The sequence below is a fragment of the Hipposideros armiger genome, unplaced genomic scaffold (assembly GCF_001890085.2).
Source record: "Hipposideros armiger isolate ML-2016 unplaced genomic scaffold, ASM189008v1 scaffold_572, whole genome shotgun sequence".
NCBI classification, from domain to species: domain Eukaryota; kingdom Metazoa; phylum Chordata; class Mammalia; order Chiroptera; family Hipposideridae; genus Hipposideros; species Hipposideros armiger.
This window is the reverse complement of record NW_017731922.1, coordinates 590,594-599,452: the sequence shown is the minus strand read 5'-3', so window position 1 is coordinate 599,452 and position 8,859 is coordinate 590,594.

Sequence of the window (8,859 nt, the reverse complement as noted above, 5' to 3'; positions counted from 1 at the left end):
CCTGCCTAGATCAGAAGGGCGGCGCCAAAGAAAAATCTCTCCAAGGGAAGGGCGACAACCAGCTGCTTGGTGTTGAGGAAGCTGCCTCAGAGCTGCTCATGACGGCCAGGCTTCAGAAGCCCTCCCCGGCAGAACTGGGGGTGCTGCCAGGGGCTCGGCAGGCTGCTCTCTGCTGGCTGAGAGGGGAGGTGTGTAGAGGCCTCTGGATTTTGCTTCCAGATGGTCTTGGGCAGCCTGGTAAGGAGGTGAGCTCCCTGGCTCTAGAGGTATTCGAGAGCCGGTAATGTTTTTTGATGAAAACAATGGATTATGTCGGTTGTTTCTCCAACCACAATAGCATTGCACCTATCTTAAAGTTATTTTTAGAGGGAGCAGGTTTTACTTGAATAATACAAATAATATATAATTATGTATACTTAAGCAAATGAGATGACCTCTTAAGGTTAAGCATTGTTTAATTAGTCATTTGGCCGTTGTATAGTGAGTGCCTACTACGGGTCAGCATACAGAGATGAAACAGACACATCACTCCCTCACCCTAACTCTTCTATGGCTCCCTATTGCTTAGGGAACAAAGCCTAACTCCTGGGCCCACCATTCAAGGCCCTCAGTGATCTGGCCCCATCTTCCTCCCCAGCCTTGAGCGGGGCCCTCCATCCACACTGAACGGCATATTCTTGACTTCCCACCTACCCTAATGTCCTTGTGTTGATATTCTATGCCTTTGCTGCTGCCTGCGGTGCCCTTCCCAACAACCTTGGCCAACAAACTCCTGTTCCGATGTTCTCCAGGAAGCCCTCCCCGATTGCCTCTCTCCAGCCCCACAGCTCCCAGGCGTCGTCCATGACTGTTGGGGTCACAGCCTGTCCTCCCAAACATCTTGAAGGGCAGAGCCATATCAAATCCCTCTCAGGGTCATTCCTGGGGTTGGGCTCAGGCTCCCAGTGGGGGACATCTGTGCAGTTTTGCTGGGGCCTTGCAAATTTCCTGTCAGTCCATGCAGAGCTGAGGGCCCAGAGGCACCAGCTCTGGACCCCCAATCCCCAAGGAGCCCCCAGCTACCCCGACACCTTCTAACCCAGAGGGTTAGGTCAGACCAGGCCAGATCAACTACAGCCAGCCCTGTAGTACGCAGGCTGCCCAAACACTTATACGCCTTCCCAGAGGACCCCGGCCTAGAAACATGACCAGGAAGCAGCCTTGGCCTGGACTCGCCTCACATCATGTCACGCAGGGCCAAGACTGGAAGAACTCTCAGATATTCCTGGCATCGTCGTCCCTGAGAAAGTGGGCATGGGGACACCGAGGTTAGGGGTTGATTTTTCCTCTTGCACAGTCAAGGAAGAACCCTCATCCGTCAGCTTGGGCGATCAGGGGTGCTGTACCTCGCTAAGCCAGCCTCTTAATGCAGCAGCTGTAAACCAATCAGGATCCAGCTGGCCAGAAATAACAGCAGCAGCCTAGAGAAAAGAGGCTAAGAGGCTGGGTGTGGCCTAATGAGAAAGGCTAATTGATCTTCAGGCCCGATTCCAGGTGACCTGCTGCTGCTCTCACCGCTGAGCCTTGAGGACCCCGGCCTCCACCCACTTCCTACCTCCTCTGAGCTGAGAAGAACTGGTCCGAATGCCCAGGGCAGGGCTGGGGAGCCCAAAGATCCCCTTCCCCTGCCTCCTGGCCTCCGCGCCCTGGTCAGAGCTGTGCCTGTTGCCTCTTCTGCAAAAAGGAGATGGATGGTACCTACCTTCTAGTGTGGTGGTGACAATAAATAAGCCCGTACGGCACCTGGCATTCAGCACACTTATTACAACACACCTCCACTTTCTACATGGGGACGCAGGCTCAGCAAGTAGACAGCCGTACTGGGATTTGAACCCAGGCTTTGGCTGGCCTGAGGCCTGAGCTCAGGACAGGAAGGAGGCTGGCTGGGGGAGCTGAACAGGTACCCTCCTCGCCTCTCTGCAACACCTACAGACCAGAGCCCTTCCAGCGCCCCCCTCTGCCTGGGCCTGATTCCAGAGAGACCCTGCGTTTTGTCCCATCCTAAACTCACATGCCAGTGCCCAGTGCCCTTGCAGCCTCAGGCTGCCCCCCTCCTTGGAGTAGGAACCCAGAGCCAAGCCGGAGCCGGAGCCGGAGCCGGAGCCAGAGCTGGAACTCAGAGCTGGAACTCGAATTCTCGGAAAGGAACAGGGAGGGGCTGGCTCCAGTGGAAGGCTGCCCTGGGGACAGTAATCAAATCCTAGGAGCCCCGAGGTTGGTTTCTGGTGGTGTCCTTACAGACCTGCTTTTGTCTGAGAGCTGGGGAAGAACATGAAGACCCATTCCTTTACTGGGAGGCAGCTGAGTGGCCCCTGCTGGGCTGAGGCAGGCGTGCTGTCAATTAAGTAATGAACCCTCCCGCTGGCCAAACTTTCCCAGCAGCTCTGGGTGGGGGGATAATACTTCTTGCTGCTATATCAATGTTCAACTTCCTGTTTAAATATTAAATTGGAACGTCCTCCATGTGAGTGCCCACGGAGACCCAGGATGAGTGAGTAACTTAGGGCTGCGTTCCTGGAAGTCAGGTTTCACGCTTCGCTTGTTCCTAAATCTCTGCTTGTCCTAACATGGGCCAGCCAGTGCAAGGCACGCTGGGAATTCCACTCTGAAGTTGGGGGTCCGGACTGGATGTGGCTTCGGGACCTGACAATTGGCGTGGACTCAGGTGTGATCTGGGCTACTTGAGGGGTGGGGGGAAACATCTACTCCCTGGGCAGGGGACAGCAGCAGGAAGGAACGAAGGCGGTGGGTGAGACTGCACCAGGTTGGGAGGAGGGCGGGGGCACTCCCAAACAGGAAGACATTCTTCACAGGCATTGTCCACCCCACAAACATCAGAACCCAGCCCCAGTCTTACAAGGAGAGAAAGAAGAGAGGAGGCCTCTGGCTGCTAGAAACAACTCAGGTGGCTGCAACCACGAGGGCATTATTATCCCACATGATATATTGGCTAAGGCACTGGGGAAGCTGCAGTAATGAAAAGACTCCAAAACAGAGCCACTTAAATAAGGTAGAAGATTGTTTCTCTCTCACATCACAGCCCCACGGTGAGTGCTCCAAAGTCCCATGGGGCCACTCTGCCATCCCTGAGATGGGACTTCCAAAGGGCTCCAGCTGTCGCTATTTTCCAGCTGGTAGGAAGGTGAGGGGGGGGGGGAGGTCGGGTAAGAATGCCCAAGGCAAATGTCTTTAAGGAGATAATCCAGAAGTTGCATGCCTTACCTCTGCTCATATCCCATTGGCCTGGATTTAGTCACACGGCCACACTCAGCTGCCAAGAATGCTGGGAAGTGTGGTCTGCACCTGGAGGGGGTGTGGTGCCAATGTCCAGGTAAAACTCAGTATGTTCTATTACTAAATGGATGACAGGAAGAATGGACACTAGGGGATAGTTAAGTATCTGCCACACGTAATAACCAGGAATCTGGTGAAAGGGTATTTCCAGGGTTAGTGAATTTAGCAGTTCATCAATATCTTCATATCTTCAAGGACCCATTGTGTTGACTTGGGTCTAGAGCTTGTTCTCTCATGTTCTCAAGGTGGCTGCCACTGCTCCAAGCATCACACCCTAATACACTAGTGCAAAAAGACCAAAAACAGAATGTCCCTCTCTTGTGTCTAGGAAAACTTTCTCAGAAGCCCCCTTCTCCAACTGACTTCCCCTAATTCTCATTGGCCAATAATATCACATGCCCATTCCTACTCCAGTTACTGGCAAAGGGAGTAGAATGAACACGACTGGTTTAAACCAGTTGAGATTCACCCCCAGGGGCTGGGAAGGGCCACACTTCCACTATAGCACAAGGTCACCTGAGGGCTAAAGAAAGTCAGGGCTCCTTTAGCAAGAAAGACGAGGGGTGGGGACCCTTTATGGTAACTGGCACTTCCTGCTCACCTGCTCTGCCTTAAGCCCAGCTGTAGACTCTTTCCTGCATGTGATTTCATTCATCTCACCCTCGTGAAGAGGACACCATATATGAGGACATTGAGGCTCAGAAAGGTTAGGGGACTTGCCTAAGGCCACACAGCCAGTACCTGGCAGAGCTGCCATTCCAGCCCAGGTGTGTCTAACTGTAAAGCAGTCTCCCTCCCACTGCAGGATACCTTAGCAAAAGTCCTGTGAGCAACCCTTCTTAGTCCTAAGACCAACAGAATTAAACCTGAGAAATATTTCATGAGGGTATAACTGGCAGAGTATTTTTTGTAGAAACACAAGTTTTATCCTACATGGAAACCGAATGCACATGTCACAGGACCCTAAGGCTCTTTGCAAAATTGTCCTTTTATATCGGCTTTCCTAAATGAGCGCACAGTTTTATTGTTTCGGCCCCTTGCTTATCCCAGGACTGGTTGGTGCTGACACCATTTGTTGTGAGGATATCAGTTGGATTTATTCGCAAATAGCGACCACACAAAAAGAGTGGCTTAAACAAGGCAGCAGTTAATTTCTCACTTGTGTAGGAGCCTAGAGGTGGGCAGCCCAGGGCTGGTGTGGCAGCTCCACAGTATCGGGGACCAGGGTTCCCACGAGCTGGTGGCTCCACCACCCTCAGCACATGGCTTCCTCCTCATGGTGGCTCCTTAAATGCCAGCATCACATGTGCGTTCTAGCCAGAAGGAAGAAGGAAGTATCGATGTAGGGCACTCTGCCCATTGGAGAGAGTTCCCAAAAGTGGCATGTGGTATTTGTACTTCTTGTCATTGGCAAGAATTTAGTCCTAGGACAATTCAGCCTCAGAGGAGGAGTTAAACTGCGAAGCAGTCCCCTTACAGGCCCGAGATGGCTCTGGAGCGGACGTGGCGCTGTGGAGTTGTCCTGCTTTGCTCGAGAGGCCGTGCCTTATGGCCACATTGGTCAGTCACTGGATGCAGGCTGTCCCTGGAAGACGATGTGACTTTGAACAAGGCAGTTTCTTAGACCCAGGCCAACCCTTAAAAGGGTCTAGAGCTGGGGGCCGCGTTCCAGCAGCTGGGCATACGATCTTCATTCCAGGAAGAAATCTCGGTTGCTCATCACAGCATCCCGCCGATGCTGTAAGATTCCATTTATGTGACATTCAAAGACAGGCAAAGGAACCCATGGTGTTAGAAGTCAGGGAGGTGGTTGCCCTTGGAGGAGGCCTTCGGGCTCTAGTTATTGTTTTTATATCTGGTGCTGGATACACGGGAGTGTCGCTTCGTGAGCGTTCACTGATCTTACAGTTATGGTTTGTGTGCTTCAGTCACATGTACATGAAGCAACAAGACAGAGACTGCGAGGGTGGAGGGAAGGGGTTGAAGAGGCCGGCAGGTGCAGGACTGGACCTGGGGAAGCCGGGATGGAGGCTGGCTTCCGGCCTGGCGATGGGAAGATGAGCAGTGAGAAGCTCAGCTAAGACTTGGATGTGAGTGACCCCTAGTGACACAGCTCGGGGCACCGACTGAGGAATTGACCCCAAGGCTATGGCCAGTGATGCCTCAGAAGGGTTAGCTGGCCCCTGGCGAAGGTGCTGAATAAGAAGACTGAAGGTCAGAAACCCATTGTAGGAGGTGCCGGCACCCAGGAAGTGGGTCCTGGAGAAGCTGCTGGAAGAGGTAAAGAGAAGGCCAGAAGCCAGGGGTGTCTGAGAAGTGAGCCGGCGTGAGGGCTGGGGAGTCCTTCTGGACCTCATGGAGGCCCCTGGTGGTCACAGGGGGCCTCAGGAAGAGAATCAAAAGTTGGGGCCCTCAGAGCCCCCCACATCAACAGTGCCAGGCACTCTCCCTTTGGGCTGAAGCAGCGAACAGGCCACACCTGCCTATTTATAGAAGAGGGTTGGTGGCAATCAGGAAGGCTTTGCAGGGATTTCAGGCAGAGGGAGCGCTGGCAGGCAGGGCTGCCAGCCCAGCCCACACCCTCAGAGCAGAGGACAGGTAGGGGGTCACTGCGACCTGGGCCCGACGCCAGGTGGGCTGCTTGGTGTGGAGGATAGAGCTGCGCCTGTTGGCGATGGCCCTGGCCCATCGCTGCTCTGTGGGATCCAGGGAGCGCTTTTCCTTTTGGGGCCTTTGTGTTCTTACCCATGGGGCAAAAGAACCTGTCCGCCCTCTGCCGTCAGACCACGAGCTCATCTTAGAGCCTGAGGCAGGGCCCTCTTGGCTCGGCCCAGTGCAGGGTTGGACCGGATATGCGTGCTTGCTGAGGGCTAAAACAATGACACATCCATGTTCCCAGAAGGCCCAGGGACCTGAATGCAAGCAGGGCCTGCCTTCTCAGAATCCCCCACGGGCCTCAGGCCCTCCTCTGGCCACTCAGGCTCCTCTGATGTTGCCCTAAAAATCTCAGTGCTCCCACAACAGGGCCGATGGAATGGCATGGGCCTCCAGACCTGCCAGGAGCGGGAAGGCTAGGTCAGGCCTGCGGACTTAAGGCCGTGAGCTCCTGTGGCATATTCACCTCAAATATTATCTTAGGGAGTCGAGAGTTACGTGGGGATGTGCAAATTGCGCTCAGTAGAGAACCCCGGGACGGTTGCCCTGCAGTGTAATGGAGAGAACCCTGTTCTAGGAGCCTGCAGACCTGGGCCACGAACCTCCCTTGAGATTCGAGCACGTCATATCCTCTCTGAGCCTCAGTTTTTTTCACCTGCAAGTGGGGAGAGGGAACCACAGAGCCTTTAAGCAACTTCTGGCCCCCAAAATCCCCAAACAGATGAGGATCTTCAGGGGCCTTGGGGGTTAGAGCTGGGATGTGGCTACCGATGCTTCGTGAGACCTGGCTGGGACTGGGGGCTCTGACCTCACTGCCTTGAGGGTAGGGGGTGCCTCTGTCAGCACCTGGGAGGCAGTTTCCAGATGCAGCCCGTTGAGCCATGATAGAGCGTCCATGCCAGGAGACCATGTGCCTCAAAGTCTGGAGACAGTGGAGGCGGGGCCAGAACGCCATCCAGGTCTGTCTGAACCCCGAGCCCAGGCACTGTGCTGCCCTGCCATCCTGCAGAAAACCCAGGAAGGGCCAACTCATTACAGGGGGAAGGCAGGGAGGGTCGCAGGACCCCCTCCTTCCACCCTCAGGCACAGCCCACTGTCAGGTCCATCCCATCAGGTAAACCACAGGGCATTATAAGCCAAGAGACTGGCTCTCGAATGGGAGAATCCAGGTGGAGCGGAGCCCCCTCCCCTGTTGGCAGCCATCCCATGTCCGGCCCACCCCCTGGCTCCTCTGAGAGGCCTCAGCTCCCACTCTGCAGGTGCTAGAGCCAACCAGTCACCTGGGTCTCATAAGCCTGTCATGGGCTGGCTAGAACCGAACAGCCTCACAGCCCCAGAGGACCCCCAGCTGGGCTGAGGCTACTCCCATCTGCCTCTACTCCCATAGTAGCTTGCAGGGGTGGACTGTCCCCCTGAGTCCCCTGGGCCTGGACAGGGAGGAGGAAGGGTTCACATGGCCCTGATTTCCCTTGCTACTCGTTATGTGTGTCAGTAAGTGCCTCCCCCTCGGACTGTGAGCTCCTCCAGGGTAGGACCCATGTCTGATTCATCCATGAGCCCCCACCATCACCCTGCCTGGGCCCTGTCACAAAGGAGGTGTCAGGTGACTGCTGAATGAATGAAGGAGTGAGTGAATGAATGAATGAATACATGAGAAAGGAAGCCTAGTGGCAGGGAAATAGAAACCTTACCAGTTAGCATAATTCTTTTTTATCATAAAGAATTTTATATCAGGAGTTGATTAAAGAGGAATTTAAAAAGCCATAGCGGGAACCCTGAGGTAAGCAGAGACAGCCACCTCCCTAAAGCAGCTCCCGCATCTAGAGCTGGGGACCAGATGGAAAAGGTGGGTGTTCCTAGAACGTAGAAGCTTGAAGGAGGTGCCCCTGGCCCTGGAAGCCCACCCCTGAGGTGGAGACGCTGCTTGCCTGGTGTTCCTGCCTCAGGAGCTTGGAGGCTGGTCCCACCAAGCCATCTCCCAGGCCTCAAAGGAGGGGGCACCAGTCAGCTGGTGCCAGAGCCTCTGAGGAGGTGGGATGCAGCCGGAACTCAGGGTGTGGGGAAACTTTTGAAACTAAGTGCCACTGCTGCCTGAAGAGCCTAGAAATGAACCTTTATATTTATGGTCAATTGATTTTTTTTTTAAAGGGTGTCAAGACAATTCAATGGGGAAAACATCAATTTTCAACATATGGTAATGGAAAACTGGATATCCACATGCAAAAGAATGAAGCTGTACTCCCTCCTCACACCATATACAAAAATCAATTCAAAATATATCAGAGATCTTAATGTAAGAGCAAAAAACCACAAAGCACTTAGAAGAAAATATAGGAGTTAATCTTAATGATTTTTAGATTAGGCAATGGTCTCTTACATATGACACCAAAAGCACAAATGAGAAAAGAAAAAAATAGTTAAATTGGACTTCATCAAATGTTTAAATTTTGTATTTCAAAGGATACCATCAAGAAAGTGAAAAGAAAACCCACAGGATGGGAGAAAATATTTGTGAATCTTCTATCTGATAAGAGATTTGTATCTATCTGGAATATACAGGGAACTCTCACAACTCAAAAATAAAAAGACAATCCAATTAAAAAATGAACAACAGGGCTGCCGGGTGGCTCAGGTGGTTAGAGCACAGGGCACAGTGCTCATAACGTTAAGGTTGCCGGTTTGATTCCCACATGGGCCACTGAGGTGTGCCCTCCACAACTAGATTGAAACAACTACTTGACTTGGAGCTGATGGGTCCTGGAGGGGCACACTGTTCCCCAGTAAAATTTTTTTTAAAAATGAGCAATGGTGTTTCTCCAAAGAAGATACGCAAATGGCCAACAAGCACATGAAAAGATGCTCAACATCACT